The sequence below is a fragment of the Camelus dromedarius genome, unplaced genomic scaffold, assembly GCF_036321535.1.
Source record: "Camelus dromedarius isolate mCamDro1 unplaced genomic scaffold, mCamDro1.pat HAP1_SCAFFOLD_185, whole genome shotgun sequence".
Lineage (NCBI taxonomy): Eukaryota > Metazoa > Chordata > Mammalia > Artiodactyla > Camelidae > Camelus > Camelus dromedarius.
The window spans coordinates 3601070-3625177 of NW_026989816.1; the positions used below are offsets into that span (position 1 = coordinate 3601070).

A 24108-nucleotide genomic window follows, 5' to 3' on the forward strand; every position below is an offset into this window, starting at 1 on the left:
AGCTTCCAACCCGCGGTCCAGCTGACACCGACCGCCCATGCGCAGGAGGGCCAGCAATCCGCTCTGGGTTCTGCGAGAGAAGGTGGGGCAGTGAGGGAGGGAAAAGATGGGAGGGGGAGGAGAGGAGTGAAAAAGTGGAGGGAGACAGATGGACAGGAAGAGCAGAGAGAAGGGAGGGATCTGGAAAGGGTAAGGTCCTAGCGGGGATGGAGAGAAAAAGCTTTACCTCTGGTGGCACCCTGAAGAAGGCGGCAGTCCTGCCTCTGTACCCTTCTGTAACACTTCAAGGCCCGCAGCTCAAGTTTTACCTCCCTGATCCAGCCCTCCATCCGATGCTGCTGCAGAACCCCTACGGGTATCACACCTGTTGCCCCCACGCGGAGCAGGGTTTTCTGTTGGTCTGGGAACCAAGCACCCGCAGGTGTTGTCGCTCAGAACTACCTTGGGAAGAGTACATATTCCCCTTTTACACTCTGGGAAACAGTCAGGCACGATCTTTGCCTTAGCTCCACTGTCCCAGGTGTTGGGCTGGCAGGGAGCGGGGTGGTTCAAGATCAGAGCCCCAGACAGAGCAGACTGCCTGAGTGTTGGTGCATAGTCCCCATCCGTCCTGGGTAAACCACACTCCACCCTAGTGGAACCATCAAGGGCTCACAGTAGTTCCCTGGGTGTGGGAGAGCTGTCCTCATGTGAAGGAAAAGCCCAGCTGGGCTAACAAGCTAAGTCACAAATCTAAGTGTGATAAGTGTCGGTTTACTGATCTAAATTCTGCTGGGCTAACTCGTAAATCTGAAGTTTAGTGTCAGTTTACTGGGCTAACAAGCTAAGTCGTAAATCGAAGCTCAACAAATGTCTATTACAAGTTGACAAGCACCAGTGTGCTGATTCCTTGCTTTTTGTTGCTTGAGCCTTATTGGCTAATACACCCTTACTTGTAATTAACCCTTTAAAACTTCATGTGTATGTCTTGGAGGTGGGTGCTCAGAACTTCGGAGCAGAAGCCCCTTTGAGCCCGCCGGCATAATAAATCTGAGTACGCCAACACTCCGAGTGGTGATTGTTCCTTGGCTGGCCTGTTGTTTCCATAACACTCAGTTCCAGTGCCCAGCTTGCTAGGTATATAGGAGTGCTACCAAATCCAAATTCATTCTCTTCAGTGCAGGACAGGCCAATAAGTTGGGAGACCAGGTGTTGGGGCATGGAATAGCAAGTTTCTGTAGACCTAGATGGCAAACTAATGTCCTGGAAAACCATCTCCCCAAGTCAGAATTCAGGATCTTTTCCTACGTGCTTGGTTGTTGCAATCTTCTTGGTGTAGGAATTCCTTCTTGTTAGAATCCTTTGTTCTTGCAGCTATCTGCCTGGGTCAAATCTCTGTAAACCTCTAACAAAACAAACGTTATTTTCTATTCTGCAATTTCTTATCTTTTTATGAATGAAAATGTGTTCAATATACTTAAAGATCAGAGCCTTCAGAATAGGTTCTCCTGTATATTTCAGGCTCTAAGCAACATTGTTTTACAAGCAAGATGAAGCCTAGGAGACAGATCATAGGGTTAAAGTCAAAGGAAAAGATCTAATATGGAGTCAGATTTGTTCTGTTCTATTACCCAGGCAGAAGCCACTTGAGGATTTAAATCACTTTAAGTTAAAAATAACTAAAACTTTAAAGGAATTTACATACATAGGTGGGAATGTGCATAGCATATCTGGAAAAGCACCCAAAGGATAGTAAACAGTGGCATCTCCAGGGAGGGCTGGAAGAACAGAGGATGAGGGAAAACTTCTTTCACTTGTGTATTTTTGTGCTCTGTTTGAATTTTTTTTAACCATTTGCATGTATTTCTTTTTCAGTTAAAAAAATGTGTAATGGAGCAAAGGAGTAACTAGCTCAGCAAATACAGCAGCCATGGAATCACTGAGTCATCACTTTTGATTTAAGCCAGGAAGCATTTATTGACTCTCACCTATGTGCCCAGTGCTGTTTTAAGACTTCTTTTATTATTATTATTATTATTATTATTAATATTATTATTATTATTATTATTATTATTATTATTATTATTACTATTACTATTATTATTTTTATTATTACTATTTTTATTATTATTATTATTTTATGAAATAATAACAAGGTATCCCTCACCCCTGCCCATGGCTGGTGGAAAACCAACTGAGTTTTTATTGAGTTGTTTTCCAAGGAGTAGAGATGAGTTATAAACTGAACACATCTTCAGGGCAAAACAGTCGGAGTGGTTTTCCAGCAGGCCAGACAGCTATGAAGGGTTTTCAATAGAGGCCCCGAGAGGCTGAGAGAGAAATCCTCGAGGACCCTACAAAAAGCTGCCCAAACTGTCTTCTCCATGGCAATACTGAAATAGGAAAGAACAAATCTGACTCCATATTAGATCTGTTCCTTTGACTTTAACAAAGCCAAGTTAATACTCTCCGGTCTTTTCATGGGTTATGATGTCACAGAGGAGATGGACAGGTCAACAAGGAACCACTCTGCCGTGATCACGGAGACGGGGAGCGGGATGGGCGGCAACATGTGTGACGCAGCTGTAGCCGTGCCCGCGTTTCTAGGCAGGTACCCAAAGTCGCCTCGACAAGATGTCAAACACTTGTGCCCACGTCCTCATCACCTGACATGTATTAAAGAGAAATGGAAATGTATAAAAGGCCAATACCCTTGGTGGGTACACCGTCCAAAGAGCAAAGTCACAGTTTGACAACTGGCCATCTCGGTTCCCTGGGCTTCATTCTTGGAGAACCTTAAAAACCACTCCTCTGTCCTTAAGAAGTGCTGCATATTTGTCCTATCTTTGGCTCAGGGATGGAGCACGTTCAAGTGAACTTTAATGTCTGCACAGATTTGACTGTCTTTCTCCAGGTTCACTTGTCCATTCTAAAGAGGCCTGAGCTAAGTCCATCCTCCATAAGTTCTATTCCCTCCAGTGAAAACTCATCGAGCCTGCAATTAAAAGCCAACTGAACAAGACTCTCCTCAGCTAAAAAGTTCACCCACTCTTCACTGATTTCTTAATCTCCTTTCCTAGCTAATTGCAACAGACTAACAACTCCCTCCACCAAGCTCCCCAACTATGTCAGTTTGTCTCCCCAAACAGAAAGTGAGGTCCATAAAAGAGGTGACTCCATAGTCACCTCTGAATTCCTAGCATACAGTAATGTTAAGAAATAGAACTATGATTATGGCTTCTTTCCTTTAAAACCTTTCTGGTTATTTGATTGAGACCTTGGAAGACAGGTGTTTGCAGTCAAGTATCTTGATCCTCAAGACTCTGGAGGCCTTTTTCGGAATGGCTGCTCACTGATTCATTCAAACCACAGCTTCTCATTCCAGGAGTAGCTGTGATTCTCTGCCAGGAGTTTGTGGTTACTCTCATGCCAGAAGAGCTTTAAACTATATCCTTACATTGAATTTGTTATTTTTCCCCTCTTCCAAAAAAATTGACTTTCCTTACTGTCTTACCTTGTGGAATTTTTTTTCATAGTTAACCCTTTTGTAAACCATGCTTCTCGGGATGGGCTTGGCCTTACATATGATCAGTCATCCAACTCCCAGTGTGAGAGGACTCGGGTTCACCTCCTACCCTCCTGTCAAGGCAACTGAAACTCAGTACAGGAGCCAACAGGCACCCCAGGGCTTCTAAGGCTCGTGTATCACCCAGAACCCCTGCTTTCTGGTTTGTCTTGGCTTCTGAGGATTTCCCCTCACTTTCTTCACAATTAGCTGTGCAGCTTGAAAGATGAAGAAAGAAGGTTTTATTTCTTAATCAGCATTTTAAGAAACTTGTGTAATGAAGGTTTTCACGAGTTTCTAGAACCCTCCGTTGCCGAGACAGAAAACACACTAGATATTTTCTAAGTTTAGCTATCATGTGTATTTTTTCTTTTCTTTTGTTTTCTTAACTGCAAATAGACATTTTTTAATTAAAAAAAATAAGGCCCCAAATAGGATAGAGACTTCAAGGGGCATACAAAATTAAAGGGCAAAGACAGAAAAATGATAAATACTCTACAAGGTTAATATAATACTTACACTATGGATCAGATCAGCAATTCTCAGTAACAGCTAATTGAAATATGCCCATGAGGTAAAACGTCTCTCCTGTCAGGAGATGGCTAACAGAAAATAGAATTAAAAAAACAAACTAAAATTCTAAGTCTGGCGAGGTACAGAATTCTACCAGCTAAATGTGTCTTCTTCTGGAAAAGAGGGAGGCTCACCAGCTCTTTACTGTGGAGCCTGAGCCCAGGGGATGGCGGTGAAGTGAGCTCTGTAAGTACCCAATAGCAAACTTGTGATGAATAAAGAGATGTGAGCTTTGATGACAGAGATGATAATACTATTCACTTGTCCTGTAAAGTATGTCTTCACGTTCAATGATCAATACCTCGGCGTCCTCAGGGATTAAGATTATAGGAAAATTCACAGCCCGGGCCCAGACCTCCTCTTTGAGCTCATGACAATGCACTTAGATGTCTCAAAGGCAACTCGAGCTCCACCTGCAAAGAGCTGACTTCACGGTGCTCCTCCCATAGCCGTCCTACCCAGGGCCCCTGGTCGGGGGGCAAGGTCTCCCTGCCTCTCCCAGCTCAGGCCCATCACTCACAGATGTGACTGGACCCCACCTTCAGGGCCCAGATTTCCTCAGTCACCGAGTCCCACCACCCACACCTGACCTACCAGGTACTCACTGGCACTCACTCAGCACTGACTGTGTGCTGGGGACCACGCTGCACACTGTGCACACGTTATCTCACTGGATCGCCACAGCAGTCCTGGGAGGTCGGTACATCACTTCTTCAATTGATTAGATAAATTGTTTACTTCCTTGAGTGCATCATCCAAAGTGACACAGCTACTCAGCCACAAAACTGGGACTGAAAACCACTTGAAAATTCTACACTCCTACACCTGGCAGCCACCCTAATCTGACTCATCACATCACCTCCTGCAGAGCCTTCTAAATGTTTCTAAGCATTCTACAAGACAAAAGTGATCTACGAGAGCACCCCACTCCCCTACTTAAGATCTGTCAATGACGGTCCACTGCCCTTAGGAGAAAGCCCCACCAGGCCTGAGCACAGCCCAATGGCCCGGCATCCGCGTTCCCTGCGCGGCCTCGCCGCCTCACCCACCACACAGATCTACACGTGCCGTGTCCAGGACAGGGATGCTGACTCCGTACAATCCGGGGCTCGTCTCACTCAAACAATGATCACCTTCTTCAGTGTTCACCCTCTTCACTGCTGACGGTCAGAAAAATATTTTCTCAGGATGAATCAATATCTTTTTCCTTACAACTTCCTGTCATTGATAATGAGCTCCATCCAAAATACAGAAGACCTAATTCTCAGTCTCCTTATCTGTAAAGTGAGAATAACAAGGAAATATATGAAGTTTTAAGTGAAATAATATACATGTGAGGCTGAGGGACAATTCCCAACATACAGTAAGCACTCAATATGTGCTTACTTAATATTAATAGGAATATATTGCATTCCAGCAACCTTAACTCAATGTTTTATGGCTTTGTCCAACAGACTACAGACAAACATTTGGACGAACACCTTTGAGCAGATCAGCCCAAGCGTGCTGGGAGAGGTAAGCACTGACTCCAGTTACAGCTGCAGCCAACCAGCACTACGGGGCTGGGGCAGTTTGCTCAAACTCTTACCTGTTGCTTGAGAATTTAGTTGTCATTAATGAATAAAGACAGGTGTTCTTTAGTCAAAATTCCTGAAACATATATCTTCAAATATTGATGCAAATTTGATTTCAAGTACAACACTCTCACTAGAAATTATTTGAAAATGATAGTCTTAGCTCCTCTGCACATCAAAAGGGCATGATCTTAATGTATCTGACTACACCAAAAGTGTTGTTTAAAGGAATTTAAGATGAAGCCATCCTAAATAAGCTCTCAGTATCATCTTCACAAAGCCCCACCCAAGGGTCTCATTTCTCACTTCCACATAGGTGTTCAGGTAGCTTAACCTGGGTCTTGGTTTCTTATAACACGGGGGTGGGAAGAGTTGTGGATAGATTTATGTAGCAAATATAAACCTAGAGTATTTGCTGTGTAGAAATCCTAGAAATAAACAAATTAATATATAGTCCTACCCTCAAGAAGCTCAGCCTTTCCATTTACAACAGCATTAAAAATAAAATGAGAGATACATTTAACAAAAATTTACAAGATTTGTACATTGAATATTTTGATGTATCATCAAAATAATACTTAAAAGATCTACATATATGGAACACATCCCATGTTCATGGAATGGTAGACAATATTGTTAAAAATGTTAAGACTCCCCAAAGTGAGTTACATATTCAGTGGAATCCTTATCAATATTCCAGCTGACTTCTTTGCAAAAATTGAAAAAGTGATCCCAAAATTCATATGGAAGTGCAAGGGGCCCAGGTCAGCCAAACAATCTTGAAAAAGCAGAGAAAAGTTGGAGGACTCACTTTAAAGGGTACTAAAGCTATAGTACTAAGTCAAAATGGTACTGGCATAAGTTTGGGTAAATAAATCTATGAGACATAATAAAAACCCAGGGGGAAAAACTTACATTTACAGTCAGTTTTCCACAAGGGTGTCAACAACACTCCATTGAAAGAATAGTCTATTCAACAAATGGTGCAGGGAGTGCTGAGTATCTGCAGGCAAAAGAATGAATCTGGAATCTGGACCCCCATATTTTAAATAAATAAAAATTAATTCAAAATTGATCACAGACAGAAACGTAAAAACTAAACCTATAAACTTTCTAAAAGAAGACACAGTATAAATCTTTGTGGTCCTAGGATAGGCTTTGGTTTCCTAGATACAATACGAAGAGCACAAGTGATAGAAGAAAAAAGCAGATAAACTGGACTTCATGAAAGTTAAAACCTTTTTGTTACAAATTACATCATCAAGAAAGTGAAATGACAGGGGAAGGGGGTATATCAAGTGACAGAGTACATGCTTAGCAAAAAAAATAAAATAAATCAATACATCTAATTACCTCCCCTGTAAAGAAATTGTTTTAATGCTTAAAAAAACTAAAGTGAAAGGACAATCTGCAGAATAGGAGAAAAATTTTGCAAAGCATGTATCTAAGAAGAGAATAGTATTCAGGATATATAAAAAATGCTTACAACTGAACAATACAAAGAAAATCGACCCAATGTTTAAATTTGCCAAGGATTTAAATAAATACACAAATGGCCGATAAGCACATGAAAAGAAGCTCAGCATCACTAGCCAAATCAAAATCAAAATGAGTTCTCATTTTACACCCACTAGGACGGTTTTAATCAAAACATGGACAATAACAAGTGTCGTTGAGGAGGCAGAGATACCTCATTTGCGGCCAGTGGAAAGGGACAATGGTGCAGCTTCTTTGGAGAAGTCTGGTGTTTCCTCAAAAGGTTAGAGTTATATGGCTCAGCAATTCCACTCCTACATGTAGAGTCATCCCTCAGTATCCTCGGGGGGTTGGTTTCAGGAACCCCCCACCCTGGATACCATAATCCAAGGATGTTCGAGTCCCTTTACAATCAGCCATCTGGATCCATGAAGTGGAAATTACAGATATGGCGGGCCAACTCTACAGCCAACAGAATGAAAACATATTCTCACAAAAACTTGCACATCAATATTCATGGCAGTATCATTCAGAGTAGACAAAGGTTACAAACAATATCCATCCATCAATGAACGGATAAACAAAATTACCAAGAATAGGCCCACAAACTTTTGGTCATTGAATCTTTGACAAAGGAGGTGAGAACATACAATGGAGTAAAGACAGCCTCTTCAGCAAATGGTGTAGGGATAACTGGACAGCTGCATGTAAATGAATGAAGTTAGACTACTCCCTCACAGCATACACAAAAATAAATTCAAAATGGCTTAAAGACTTAAACACGTAGACAAGACACTATAAACGTCTTAGAAGAAAACATAGGCAAAATATCTGACATACATCTCAGCAATGTTCTCCTAGAGCAGTCTACTCAAGCAATAGAAATACAAGCAAAAATATACAAGTGGGATGTAATTAAACTTACAAGGTTTTGCACAGCAAAGGAAACAATAAGCAAAACTAAAAGACAACCTATGGAATGGGAGAAAATAGTTGCAATAAATGAGACTGACAAGGGCTTAATTCCCAGAATATATAACACCTTTTACACTTGATAAGAAAGAAAAACAAACAATTCAATTCAAAAATGGGCAGAAGGCCTAAAGAAGCTTTTCTCCAATGAAGACATACAAATGGCCAATAGGCACATGAAAAAATGCTCAATATCTTTATCAGAGAAATGCAAATCAAAACTGCAATCAAATATCACATCTCACCAGTCAGAATAGGCATCATTCAGAAGTTCACAAACAATAAATGCTGGAGAGGCTGTGGAGAATAGGGAACTCTCCTACACTGTGGGTGCAGTTTGGTGGAGCCATTGTGGAAAACAGTACAGAGGTTCCTCAAAAGACAAAACATTGACCTCCCATATGACCCAGCAATCCCACTCCTGGGCATATATCCAGAAGGAATCGTAATTCAAAAAGATACCTACACCCCAATATTCAGAGCAGCACTATTTACAATAGCAAGACATGGAAACAACCTAAATGTCCACTGACAGATGACTGGATAAAGAGGTTGTAGTATATTTGTACAATAGACTACTATTCAGCCATAAAAAAATAATAAAATAATGCCATTTGTAGAAACATGAATGGACGTGGAGAATGTCATTCTAAGTAAAGTAAGCCAGAAAGAGAAAGAAAAATACCATATGAGATCGCTCACATGTGGAATCTAAAAAAACAAACAAACAAAAAGATAAACTTATCTACAGAACAGAAACAGACACAAAGACATAGAAACCAAACTATGGTTACCAGAGGGGAGAGGGTGTGGGAAGAAATAAATTGGGAGTTCAAGATTTGCAGATACTGAGTATGTATAGAGTAAACAGCAAGTTTATACTGTATAGCACAGGAGAATATATTTAATAACTTATAGTAACTTATGTTGAAAAAGAATATGAAAATGAATACATGTATGTTCCTATATAAATGAAGTGTTGTGCTGTACACAAGAAACTGATGCAAAATTATAAACTGACGCAACATTATAAACTGACTAGAATTCAATGAAAATATTTTTAAATAGAGAAAAAACGAAAAAAAAAAAAGAAAAAGGATATTATAAAACCAAAAGATTAAAGTACTGACTGAGGCTACAACATGGATGAACCTTGAAAGTTTATACTAAAATAAGCCAGACACAAAAGGGCAAACAGTGCCCTTTTAGGTGAACTGTATCTAAGCCTTTATTGTACTATTCCAGTAAATTTTCTGGAAGTTTGAACTCTCAAAATCAAAATAAAATGTATTATTCATTAAAAACCTAAAATGATTCCTCACAGGAGGGCTTTAATTATTAAATGCAGAAATGCATGTAAAGCTCCTGGAACAACACTTTGCACGTCCACACACAGTCACTGCTGTCACTGCCACTCAGAGGGTGGTGCCAGCGCTGATGAGGGCTGCCTCCAGGTGCTCCCCTGCAGAAAGGAGTGAGGGCCTGGGCTCTGACAGGAAGGGTGACCGGGAACATGGGTTAGACAGAGCCACGCCCCAGACTTTGTATTACCCAACTTTCTTATACAAACTGCTCCATGTAACATAAACACGCTACAGGGATGTATCTTACGACACAGGGAATATAGCCAATGTTTTACAATAACTATAAATGGAGCATAACAATAAAAATTGTGCAACTATTGTACACCTGAAACTTATATCATATTGTAAATCAGCTATAATTTTATAAAATGTTAAAAAATAATTTTAAAATGTTATCATTTCAGTATTCAATTCGGTTTTTAAGTAACTAATAAACAGCTTAGAATGTATAAAACATTTAAGTGTGATAAGTTTGTTTACATATTTATTTACTTTCAGCCTCCTGCTAAAAGAGAAATTAAACAATTTTTAACACAGCTTAACAACCATAACAACAAAAAGACAAAAGTTAGAGTGAAGAGAAAATGGAGATTCAATACTTAAATGAAACCAGGGGGAAGAAAACTCATAAAAACGAATGCCATGAAGTCAGGGTAAGTGTTAAAGGCCAACTAGAAATTCAGCCGTAAGATTCTTGGCAGCTAAAGCAAAAAGTAAAAGATGATGGGGCGGGTGGTAGAGCTCAGTGGTAGAGCATGTTCTTAGCGTGCACGGGGTCCCGGGTTCAACCGCCAGGGCCTCCTCTAACAGATAAATACACCTAATTACCTACCCCCCCAAAAGAGCCCCAATGAAAAGAAAAAGAGAAATTTCTTTCCTAAGAAAACCTGATGTTAAATTTAGATTAAATACTTGAAAAAAAAAAAAGAAAGAAAAATAGAAAAAGATGAGTGACACAAGCGATAATGCCCGTGAGATAAATCTGCGGTGGCTGCTGGCACGTCCCCATGTCCCACGTGGGAAAATCTGAAACATCCTTCTCACCACTCAGAGTCATCCTCAGCCCACCCCACCCCTCTCCCTGTTAAATGCAGGAGCACAGGCAGGGCCCGGCCTTTGCTCTCTCTGTGTCAACACAGTGAGACAGGATGGAAGGGGCCAGAGCACAGCCATTCAATGAAGGCCACAGCAATTAACATCAAAATGGTGAAGGATTCAACCCCCAGTAGGCCTTGAGGCTCAGGATGAAGAGATTTTACTTCTAGCAGATCTTGAGCTTCATTATACACCCGTTGTAATAGTAACATGGTGAATAACACGCCCCAAGGCACCATGGCCATCCCAAGGCTAGCCACAAAAGGTCAAAGGGTGGGAAATGGCCAACTCCCTGGGAATCCCAGCCCCTTGCCCTTAGGCTGCTCCTTCTAATTATTAGCATATAAAACAACCAAGCCCATGAAAACCAGCAACACAGCGCCACCTCGCGGTCATCACTCTCTCTCCCTCTTCGGAGAAGGCCCACACTTTGTCTGTGGAGTGTGTACCTACTTTTAATCTGAGCACCCAACCCCCACACCTCGTGGAATTTCTCCTGCCTTTCAATGTGTCTCTGTGAATAAATCTACCTTTACTCAACAGTTGCTTTTGAAACCTTTCCTGCATGAAGCCAAGGACCCACGTCTGGTGGGGCACATTCGAGGGGCTCAACCAAAGCCTGGGACACAGCCCTTCCCATGCCCCACATATGTTTTCTTGTATCAACAGGACTGGGATGTGAAGGGAGCTCTGAGGCCCCAGCTAAGGGACAGAAGTAGCCCCCAGGACCAAAATGGCGGGCAGCCCCTCCCCCAGCAGGGGCCCTGATGTCAGCCCGGTTCTCTGTTGTTCTCTGTTGTGCTGACTCCCCAGCCAGAGAGCGTTCTCCTAGGCCTGTCCCCACAAAACCCTTATCTCCAAAATGCAAGCACATCATGTCACAGTCCTCTTATTCAACCAGGAAATTTTCAGCCCACTTTTTCCTTCCCTAGTAAAGAATCTATCTGTCCTCCCTCCCATCCCACCACTTCTTTTTTGTGAGAACTCTGTACTCCCCATACACCATCCTGAACGCAGGTGCCTTGCTGGCTGGGACCGAGATATTTCAGTCTCACACAGCCTGCATCCTTTCACTTTCCCCTTTCTACCTTAAAAAGCCTTTCCTGAGTCTCCCACCCCTCTGATTCTGAACTTCACAAAGTGCTGAGGTTGCATGCAGTCACTGTGTGCATACCTCCCAGGTTTTGACTAGGTTTCCTTCACAAGATCTTCATTAAGGAGCTTCATCAAGAAGTTTAAAGAGTCTTTTCTTACATCGGAGTGGAGGAGCCTGCATAAAATTTAAATGGCCTTGAAGAGAGAGTAAACCAGGGACAGAGAGGTCATAGGTCTTAGTCAACAGTGTCACGAGGCAAAATGTTCTTCGAAGGCTCAGAGTGGCTTCTGAACACGGAGTCGGGAGGGAGGAGGTGCCAGGCTGTGAGTGGGATGAGTGACACTGGGTACGCTACCCCAGCTGGGGAAGTATTGGATTTTGTTCTAGTTTTCCAAAGAATTTCTTACCACCTTTTCTCTTATTGTCACATACCATTTCCTACGGATTAAGAAAATCAATGTCAGTCATTTGGGCCACTTGGTAGAAGCTACACGATGCCATTCACAGGGCTGGGATGTAACAGCCACACCAGTCTAGGTTGAAAGACCAGTAGGGGTATTTCCAAGGTAATCACGGGCATGCAGCAAACTCCCCAGCTTCAATTACCTCATCTCAAAAGTGGGGCCAATAAAACTACCAAGCAAAGTGCTTGATGATTATGGCCGACATCTGTTTACTAGGTAAGTGCCCGTGACAGCTGACACTGGATTAGGAATGAATATGATCAACGAGGCACAGTCAGCCTGGTTACATGCACCATGCCTTCATGCCTTGGTGCAGGAGCTGAGTTTGTTTAGCTGAAATGAACGCCCCCAGAGCAGCCCTGAAGGGAAAGCTCCCAGCTCTGCACGGCGAGGCGTGTTCCTTTCCTTCTCTGAGCTGATAACAGTTTGCAGTCGTCTGTTTTTACATTTATCCCTTTAGTACCTGCCTCCCCTCCGGAGTTTTTGCTTAAGCAGAACAGGTCCAGGTTTGTGTTGCTGCCTGCCGGATATTCTGGGCTGGGAGACAGGCGACTCCACGTCTGGCTCTGGTGCTGAATGGAGAGGGCAGAAATCCCAGGGGCCCATGCTGAACAGAGGCCCCTGCACCCAAAATTATGGTCTGACTTTGGGCAAATTACACCGTCTTCTTTACCCTAAGATTCCTCATCTGTTCATGAAAATAACTGCCCATGGCATGTAGAGTTTCAAGGATTAAAGGAAATCACCAAATTCACAACCTATTCAAGCGGCTACCAGTACGTCCTCAACAGGCACATGCAACCTTTACGGCTGTAACACACGCTAAGCGGGGCGGAAGGACACAGTAAACACTGCTAAGTGCCTGTTAAGTGTTTCATGTGTGTTATAATACTGTTTAAAACTTACAACAAACCCAGGAAGAAACGAATATTATAATGCATATTTCACAGATTCACCAACAGTTTAATGGATGTTACACTCTAGTCCAAGGTCCTTTGGTGAGGAAATGGCGATTTAAACCTGAATCTGAGCCCAGGCCTGGGCTACACCTCTCTCCAATCCACCTCACCACTTGCCTATGAAATCCACCTGTCCAATACACGTTTGCACAGGTCAGCTCTTAAATGCAAAGTGTGCCACCGTTTGTCAATGTTTGTTAATTACCATAAAGTGCTCTCAGAAACCGCTACAGAAAAGACAGGTTGACCCACATCCCTGCCAACAAAGAAGAGATATTCTGCCTTGCGTTCTCCTGTAATGTGCAGAAACCCTTCCCTACACCACCAAATTCAAATGTATGCTTCCTCCATGTTTATGTTTGCACACAGCTTATTAAAGTAGAAGGTACCTGCAGTAATTCCATCTCATTTCCTTTGCAAGATTCCAGATTATCCACAATCAGTCTGTGAATGAAAATACTACAATGTGAATTAAAATACTACAACCATGTCAGTAAACAAAGAATGCTGAAACCAAGTCATCAAGGCTGCCGCCACCCCCCAGTGCGGACAGACCTGAAGCCCAGCCTCTACAGCCACTCACAATGCTGCCCTCTGAACAGACTGAGAATAAGAAGACAGGATAATTGCCCTAGATAGCTAGGTGCTTGTCTAAAGAATGAATCCAGTGAGGTTAAATGATACATACAAAGGCACTAAATTCTTTAACTTGAGATGCCTGGATTTCTTTAGATAAAAAGCAAACTTTTATTGTTCCAACTCCCTGGTCTTTGTTGTAAAGCTCCTATATAATCCTAGTTCCTCCCCTACTTCTTGGGAGCAGTCCCTCAGACAGATTTGAAGGCTGTCATCCCGCCTCGAGTCCTCCCGCCTAATAAAGTGTAACTCTAAACTTTCAGGCTACACATTTCTTTCAGTCGACAAGTCCCAGAATAGACACAACTCATCAATTCTGTAATGGAACACACTGGATCAGGAACCAAAAGCTTGTTCTAGTCCAGAAAAACTACGGGTCCCTCTTTCTTTCTGTCATTATACAATCCCACCAGAACTCATTAATTTGCTGTCTGCTCATCTGGCAACCAAACTCAGAGAAGAGTCAACTCAGCAGAGTGCTCTACTCGGGAGAACACCCCGCAGCAGCACTGCAGGCTACCTGCCCTCCCGCACGCTCTGCCGACCCCTAGTGTCCTCCGTGGAGACCAGGCCAACAGAGGTGTTCCCAACAGCTGCAAAGTCCCACAGATTAAATAAAAGCATTATATTTTCTACGATATGTTATGTATATTACCATTTCTGAAAACAGCTTTGCCAGAAGCCCAAATTTTCCACATTAATCTGCATAGGCAATTCCAGCCCCCAAGGGAAAACAAGTTTTATGACGATGCTAAGGCCTCCAAAGTCCTCTCCAGGACCATCAACCAAACTGCCTGCAGGCCTACAGCTGCAGGCTGCTACATGTCTGTTTTTAAAGCAACCCCTTCCTGCCCTCGGGCGCTACAAAGTCCCTCTATGCCCTCCCATCTCAGGGTAAGAGCAGCCACTGCAGAAACTTGCAGGGCAGCACTGACAGGACTGGACACAGAGGATCAGAGCTAAACTAAGCCTTCTGATGACACGAGCTTGTCACTGTGTCATTTTACAGATGAAGGTATATATAGAGAGGTGGGGTGATCTTGCTCAAAGTCACACAGCTAATAAGTTGCAAAGTCTATAACTCAGCTCCACCCTCTGGCGTGACGCTCCAGCTGGGACACCCACAGGGTTCTCTCGTGCCTGCCTGACCAGTCCTTTTCTGTCACTCATAACCCACCACAGTGTCTGACCCTAGCCTGACTTTTCAGCCTCATCTCCCTCTAGTTTCTCAGGAACAAGGCTGCTCGGGCCACTGTGTGACTTCCGGCTCCCCAAACCCTCAGTGCTCAGGGTGGTCTTGCCTGTGCAACCAGCACCCTGCTCAGAGGCTCATCCTTCCCTGCAGGAGGACGTTTCCACTCTCCGCAGGGACACCCCCTCTGGGAAGCGCTCTTCTCCCCCTCAGCACGGCAGGTGTCCCAGGCCACATCCCGAGCTGCCCCATTAGGACTGCCTGTGCCCAGGTCTGCTAGTCAGACCAGCAGCCTCAGAGCAAGGGATTATGCCCGGGTCTCCCTGCAAACCTACTGCCCGCCTCACAGCCCCCAGCCAGTAGGTCACCTGGAAGTCACAGCAAGTGCCCCACCCAATCCCGAAATCTCTTCATTTGCCAGCACCGCTGATGACTGGTCTCCAAAGTTTGGTCAGTTTCACACAAAACAGCAGCTTCCACTGAAGCTGAGGGTTTTCACTTCTGCTCCCCATCCTTAATGGAAACGTCAAGGGAAACCAAAAGACCTTTTCTCAACCCTTTTCTGATGACACATTCCCACCCACATTACTCACATGCTCAAGAGTTTTGGGTCCACGTGATTTCGTTTCCCTTATGCTAAGTGGCTCAAAACACTGCAGGATTCTTTCTCTTTTGAGAGTATTTGTTTGTACTGAGTTTATTGACTTTAATCTCTTTTTGTCTCTCTCTTAAGTGTCCCTAGCAGTTGCCACTTCTTAGCCCCTTCAGCAGCCTCCCTCCCATCATCTAGTCTAGGAAATCATGTGTGATGAGGGGCCCGGGGGCAGTCACAGAAGATGGAACAAAGGTACAGAGAGGCTACATAATTTGCCCGAGAAGATCAACTTCAAGCCCCAAAACTGTGTGTCACGTCCCTCTGTTTAACACTTATGCTAAACTAGTTAACTTTTTATAGATTATGGTTATAAACAGATGAGGTATCAAAATACATAGAAGGACACACATCAACTCTAAGATGTTTATTAACTCCACTATTTTGTTTCTATTTATTTTATTTCTATTAAAAAATATTAGGAACCTCTGCAGTGAATATAACAAAATGTTAATGGGTGTTAAATCCAGAATATAGAGGCGTAAGTGTATCATTACTCATAATTATTTGTATGCTCACAAGACAAAATGATTTGAACGTCTCTCTCCCCTCCCCCTACTCGCTACTGGCTCTCACCTGAGCTCCCAGACCACACATATAACAGCCTTTCACTTTATCCACAGCTGAACTCATCAGCGTTCCCCCAAAGCTCCCTCTGCAGCTTTCCCTGCTCAGAGCACAGCAGGACCATCATTTACCTCATTAATCCACCCAGAAACCTGGGCCTTACTCCATCCTACCTTCACAGACATCATTCATCCTTTCCTTTTTACCATCTAAACATGCCTAAAATCTGTTCGTTTTTTCCCGGTGACTGTCCCACTGACTGTCCCACCGCTCAGGTAGAAGCCACCAACACTGCCCACCTGGACTCACGAGTCTCCCAAGTGGCCTTCCAGCTGCTCTCCCCTACTTGACACAAATTGGATTTTGTCACTCCCGTTCTTTTAAGACTCTTTTCAAACCTAGTGTTCTTAGAAGAAACTCCAAGTTCTTCACATGGTGAAGGTGTTTGCCATGAAACTGTCAGCTCAGGGAGGGCAGGACCTCCCTCCTCCTTGGCCCTCCTCTTTCCCTAAGCCCCGCCCTCTCCCTCGGCCCCGCCCTCTGGCACAGCGCTGGCTCAGGAGGACCTGCTGAGCTACACCATCCTGTATTCTAACCCTGGTGTTCAATTCTTAGCAAATTGCTTCACTTATCCATACAAATCCAAGGTAGATTAGAAAGATTTTAGATGTTGAGCTAGACTATTGATTTGGGGATTTTGCACTAGCAACCTGCAATTACATGTTCTAATGATTCTGTCTTCTTAAAACAACACCCAGATTTAAGGAGTTATTTGTGGAATGTCTTCGGAGTAAAAGGGACTGTACTTTTACAGACATTATGTTGTATAACATGAACAACACGGACAGGGTCACAAATGGAACTGCCTCACAAGTGACAGAAGACAGGTGAGAGGCACAAAGCAACAGGTCGCAAAGACGGTAAGAGCAAATTTGTTTTGCCAACACCCCCAAAAATGCCTGAAAGAACCAAAAATTCTGAATTTTGAAAGTAAAAGATTATCATATAGTGAAATAAAATAAATAATCCTCTTCATCAGGGTTTCAAAATCTGACTCCAGATTTTTTAGCAGGCCATACTGAATCCTAGCACAGAAAAATCAGATGGACTAGTGGTGAGTAAGTTCCAGGAAAACTGCAGTAATTCCTCCACTTGTGTAAGGACATACACTCACCTGCCGAAGGTGAATGTAGACTGCATTCTGGAGAAATTCGGAAGCTTCCAGGGTCCGCTTCTGAATGGCAAGGACACGGACAGCTTGGAAGCATGCTTCTAACTCAGTCACCGGCATTCTTACACTGCAGGGGGAAAAGGAGGCCCTCAGTCGAGAGCAGAGATATTCCTGTCGTGTCTCCCAGGCCGCGCCTCGGGGACTCAGTGCCCTGCAGCAGCCTGGCCCCAGGCGAGGACACGCAGCGTGGCCCACCCAAGCAGGAGGGGCACTGTGCTTGAGAAATCCCATCCCCGATGGGGGCAAGAGGGGCTGGTGGGGTTGAGTGAACCTATAAATGCCCACAGAAATATGCCTGCATTCATTCAAGTGATACAAGCAACAGTAGCAGGCTATTTAACAAAATTTCAATTTTCAGTGGAAATTTTGCCATTCCTTTCCGCTTGTCCCCTGCACTCTGAAACAGGCTTAGGCTCTCTCACACCTGCAACTCTGAAGCAATAGTTGTGAAGTCATTTTACTTTGCTGCAAGTGTCCTCGCTCCCCGTGTCACTGTGTCTGTCCTCTCTTAACACAGTCGGATATCTTCCTGGATCTCTATCTGAGTTCCTTTCTCCTCCTCCTCAGATCCTGAGATAAAGGACAAGTGAAGACACATGAACAGAAAAGGCACTGTGGACTTGACCTAAATCTACAGTGACCCCTAGGTGAGTGCTGCCCACCCCTTACCTTCGATTCTCAAGGTTCTGCACAGGGTGACATCCAGCCCAGAGAGGTGGCCCAATTAAAAGCTATGTGGCTTGGGCATGTTGACAGGTGCAGGAGCTGGTTCCGGTGCCAGGCCCCTCCCCACGTCTGCTCCCCTCTCCCCCGAAGCCCCGCTGCCAAGCACTCAGGCTCCGTGATCTGATGTCCTTCTCTTCTACTCTACTCCAAACCCTTTTACTTTTCCTTTTTTCCCTAATTATCCCCAGCTGGAGTGATTTTTCAATCGCAGTATCTAAAAAATTTCCTGCAGCCGAAAATGAGGTCTCCAGATATCAATGCCCATATGCTGCCTCCTGAAGAGAGCCGCTGGCTAGGGGACCCTCACCAACACTCACGGGGCATCAGACATGTTCCAGGGTCGGCCACCCCCAACAAGAGTTTGCTGTGACCCCTATGCCCGCACAGCATCCCTGCTCACAAAAATATAGTTGGCCCACTTATCGGTTATTAAGAAGCAAAAATACAAAATTGCTCATGTTTCTTACTAAAATTATCTATGAAGCGGAAAAGGGAATTGTAATAGAAAAGAACAATTTTGACCCCATGTTAGGTCTGTTCCTTTGGCTTTAAACCTGTGCCCTGTTTTCTAGGCTCAGACTTGCTATCTCTGCACCATTTGTAAAAGAAAGTTGCCTTTAGACTGAAATATCCAGGACAGCCTCTTCTCCTGGCCGTGATCTTGAAGGATGCTAACTAATCTGCACTTATGTAGAGATGGCAAGTTGCAAAATAGAGAATAACTTTGTTTTACTTTTGGAGGTATTACAATGGCAACATGATTTGATCCACATGGACAGCTGCAAGAACAGCGGATTCAAAGGACAAGCAATTCATACAACAAGAAGTTTCCAACAACCAACTGCAGCCCCACCCCTTTTTAGTATAAAAGGAGACTCAATTCTGACTTGGGGAAGATGGTTCTTCAGGACATCAGTCTGCCATCTTCTGGGTCTGCCAGCTTTGCAAATAAAGTCACTATTCCTTGCTCCAACACCTCATCTCCCAGTTTATTGGCCTGTCATTTGGTGAGCAGAATGAGTTTGGACTCGGTAACAAAATGACTGCATTGGAGGTAGTATGTCTCCACTCTTTCCTCGTTTCCAATATGTAACATGCACATTATTTATGATCTAGTGCAAATAATTCATCAAAGACAACCACAAAAAGAAACTATACTCACCCAGCTATCAACACTGAAGTCAAAACCTGTCAATTTTATATGCTGTTTAAGAACACAACCGAAAAACCTAACATAGGGAGTCGATTACACGGAAATAAAATTATTTCTACTCCTTCAAAACTTTTTCTTTTCTTTTCTATTTTATTTTGTTTTGTTTATTGAAAAGAAAATAAAAGTCAAATCATTTTATTTCACGTATTTTTGTTATAGCTACATACTTTAAATACTACAAAAAGACTTATATTGCAATAAAAAATTGTTCATATATTAGTATAAAGATATATACACAATCAATGGGGATTAGGAAAAGAATGGACATTTACTAAAAATCCACTGCAATCCAGTCTTTTACAAGCATATCATGGAATATAAGCTCTATTATCCAGGGAGCCTCACCCACATTCTCACTACTGAGTCCCTTAGTAATCAACCACTAGGTCACCAGCATAGAACCATGTGATCAGTATTTTAGGAATAAATGAGGGAATTAGCTCATTCAATTCTAAAACAAAAACCCTAAAATAAATACTGAACTTATTTACGGATAAAGAAAATTTGTCCCCAAAAAAGTAAAGTTTCTTCCTCAAGGTCACAAAGCTAATAACTGGTAAAGGTAAGATTTGAACTCATCTGCCTGATTCTAAAATCTAAGGTGGAAATCCCATTCGACTGGGGAGTGTCCAGCTGCACAGCCTATCACCCTATCTTTGTTCAGAGCTGGCCTTAGACAGCCTGAGACAGCACCCCATTCCTGTGGAACTCGAGGGCAAATGATAACAATAAGGATTTTATATCCAGCAGTTTCTAAGATCTCATGTATATAAACTGTCAGCAGGTCAGCAGAAAATCTCTGGGAAACATGAGTGGGTCCAGACCTTTTTGCTGATTAGAAACTCAATCTATCAGGATAGAGTGACCTTCCCATGAGAGGCCACATGGACATAAACTAAAGGCAGCTGAACAATGGAAACTAGCAAGACCCCGGAACTCAAGTAAGGATCCCTGCCATCCCCCACCCAGTTGCCTCTTCATCCGCGTGGACATGAAGACAGAAGACCCGGGTTCTTGTCCAAGTTACACTATCATGGATTCTCACCCATAAAAAGGTACGACTCTATGCTGTCGTAAGTCCTTTCCAACTCAAATATGATGACACCAATATCTCAGCAGAATATCTATGTCTCCACTTCCCCTCTTCTAATAGGAGTCTATTTCTGTGGACACAAAGCAGAAATCCAATTTAAAAAACCATGCAAGAAGCCAGGCGAATTTCTGCTTAAGAGACTTTGCTCTCACGCTCAGTGAATGAAAACTCAGAAAAAGTGGTCCTTCTCCCTCAGCAAATGGGAGGTAGCCTGATTGTGTGTGTGTGTGTGTGTGTGTGTGTGTGTGTGTGTGTATATCAAATATAATCATGTCTGGGACGTGTACAGATTATTTTTAATTTCACTGTAATTTCATGGGGATGAGCCAACATTTAAAGTAATTTGAATGTAGTGTTCTGAGACAGACTCAGTCTCTTTTGGTGGAGGAGGTGAAAGGGGAGAGTAAAGGAGGAAAGAGGTAAATGAAGCAAAGAAATAAGAATCCTGCTAGGGAAAGGCAAGACGTTAATTTTGTTCCTCATTGCATCACATACAAATTAGGGACTGGCTTTCCCCCGATGTCTTATCGAGCACTGAGTTGCAGAAGAAGAGGCGACAGCCCATTTCTCACTGAGATTGTGACTGTACGTGGCATCTTATAGACACAAATCATTTACCCTGATCAAACACTCTAGCAGCAGGCTGTAATTCTCCTGTTTTGAGAGACAAGAAAACAGGAGTTCAAAGCGGGTAGATAACTTGACAAAAGTCAGAGGACCAGTAAACAAGAGAGGATGAATTCAAACTCAGATCTGAATGCAGAGTCTCATCTTCCCACTCCCAGGGCTGGAAAATCCTTAACACACAGGCTCCCCAGCTCCCCTGCAGTGTTCCTGGCGCCAAGCATTTCCCATGGTAATGGTCTCCAGTTCTCACAGACACAGTGCTCTGTGCAGCCAATGACCTTGATCAGACCTTGATCATCTACCTGCCACGCCCACCAGGCTTCACCATACAGGCAGGAAAGCTGGCTTTCAAGTGCATACAAAGCCACCCTTGGTCTAACCTGGGCTCTTCTGTGGCTTCTCCAGCCTAAAGGCAGCCATGAAAGTGCTCACAGTTTGTTCGTGAGCCACACTTCCTCTCTCCATCTGTGTCCCCACCTATACTACTTAGCTATGAACATTTTGAGAATCTTGGAAACAAATTTTAAAAAACAGAAAAGAAAGGATTCTGGAACAAGTACTTAATACTTACAATTTTAAATGACAAGTTACAAAGTGAGTATTGACAAACCGAATCTTCCTTTCTAAATGTCAGTTTTAAACATTTAAAAATATAATAGCAAAAAATTCTCACTTACAAAATTAACAAAAACATAAACAATAATCTGGAATAAATTCAAAAATAATGCCCATATTCTAAATGGAGAAACTTCAGGACTGTACTGAGGGTTAAAGTAAGAGGTATGAATGTAGAGACATAAACATATTGCATGGAGAAAAGCAGTTTTGTAAAGATGTAAGTTCTCCTAAGAATAATTCAAAACTTACTAAAAAATCCCATGAAAATTCCAATCTGATTTTTTTTAACTTGAACAAAATATTTTGGAATTCTTCAGGAATAATAAAGTCATAATACTTGACAAGAAAATTTGGGATGGAAGAAAAGAATCAAAAAAAATCAGACTGCCAGTTATTAAATAAATTTTTACAACATGTAAGATATGGTGCTGGAGTAAGGAAAGGAGATTGACAGAAGGGAACCATGAGCTCAAAAAAGACTCTAGTGTATGTAAGTATTTTGTACAGGTGGGATTTCAAATCAAAGAGAAAATTATGAATTCGATAATTGTCCTGGGACAGAGAATCACCTGGAAAGAATAAATTCTACTCCTGTCATAATGACCACAAGATAAATTGCAGATAGCGATGTAAATATTAAAAAGTACTAGTAACAGCAAATACAACTCTTTGCTCTTATTAACTCAACTTCTCCTCACTATAACATGTACTATTATAATCTCCATCTTAGAGATTAAAAAAAACCTACAGAAGAGATTTATTCCATTATAAGAGAGTATTTCTAAGAATAATGTCAAAGATAAAACCCATAAGGAAGACATTTACTATCCTAAGAATAGTTTGAGCCACAACAAAAATCAGAAAACTTCCTGAACAAAATGAAAGGAAAGAAATGACAAGAAAAAGCTCTGTGATACATGTTGATGAATTCACGAAGTTAATTTTCATAACATACAAAAAGCTGTCACAAAGCAACAAGAAGCTCCCTCACTTAAATGTGGGCAAAGGACAAAAGGAATCATTCATTTTAAAAAAGTCAAATGACTAATGAGTGAAAAATGCTCAAAACTTCACTGGTCATCAAATGCAAAAAAAACAATGAAAAAGCACTTTTGCTTATCATATTGGCAAATATTTTTAAGATAATCTAGCTAGTGTCCATCTGTGGGAGAACAAATCATGAGCGACTTTTTCAGAGGATGACATATCAATGGATTTGTAAGCTCTGAAAAACGTACATACACACTGACTCAACTCCACTTCTAGGAATCGTTTCCTTTAGGAAAAAAAAATCAGTCCAAAAAGATGTACCCATCAGGGCATTTACACAGCACTGTTTACAAAGGTGGGAAGAAAAACTGAAGTGAAATCATATCCAGCGATAGAGAATTGGTTACATAAGTAATTGTGCATTTTTTCATTCCCCAATGGAGAAGGAATTTCTAGTCACTTGAAAGGAGTCTGTGATGAATGTAAATGTCACATCCAGGGACTAAATTTCCAGAAGCCTTAACTAAAGGAATACACATACAAGATCACAGGAAGTTCTGTACAAGAAGGATGCAACTCAAACATTCTTTCTGACAGTGGAAAATGGAGAAAACTTAACTGTCCACCATCAAGACAATGATGCGGTAAATCAAGGCGAGCTGCGGGCGCTGAGGGAGCCGGCGTTTCGCCGTGGTCCAGGGCCTTGTCCACAGCAGTCTCCCACCAAATGTTTCCGTGGACAAGAGACGACACCCGCACATCAGGAGACCCCTCCAATCTATCTGAAAGGGCCGGGTGAGTCTGGAGTGGGAGGACGTCCATGATATACCCCTGAGTGAATAAAGCGAGCTGCAGAAAAACATATAGTATGGTCTCATTTTTAAATAAAGCATATATACACACACCTATATATTGATTTCTCATATGTGTATATATATGTATCTCATAGGCATAAAGGTCATGAAATATATATACCAAATTTTCAACAGCTTTTACTCTCAGGAAATAATGAGAAGGGAGTTAGGGGCCTTCCTGTACCACCACAGTTCTCTTTTCAGTATTTCAGTTAAGTACACTTGGAATTTAAAAGTTTATTTAAGTCCGAAGTAAAATGGACCATGCCTCCATAAGACAGAATGCTACACTGGTCTTTAAAAATCATGCCAGGGGAGATAGAATATTGTAGAAAAACATGTAATAAGCCGAATGGAAAATGGAGGTCTCCGAACAGTAAACAGGGACAGAGTGCTCACTGGTTTTTATGACAGAGATGATACACACTAACGAAAAGAACAGAAAATAAATGTTAAATTGTTAATTATTATCTCTGAGTAGAGGGACCAGGATAGAATCTTTTGCCCCTTTTTTCAGACATATTATATTAAATGCACATTATTTTTCATCTGAAAAAAGCATTTTTAGACGTGTAGTACCACTCAGTGGGGA

General features: G+C 42.4%; 1 protein-coding gene across 23 annotated transcripts in view; it reads right to left on the minus strand.

Moving 5' to 3' along the window:
- Positions 1 to 19453: 19453 nt before the first annotated feature.
- The window catches only part of LOC135320848 (uncharacterized), a 59595-nt gene continuing 54940 nt past the window's right edge, over positions 19454 to 24108 (minus strand). For 21 of the 23 annotated variants that reach the window (XM_064483952.1, XM_064483942.1, XM_064483941.1 and 18 more), the window contains one exon: positions 19454 to 23511. The gene's annotated coding sequence lies outside the window, so the exon portion shown is untranslated. The remainder of the gene's footprint in view (positions 23512 to 24108) is intronic. The other 2 variants (XM_064483933.1, XM_064483930.1) reach the window with 1 other exon arrangement.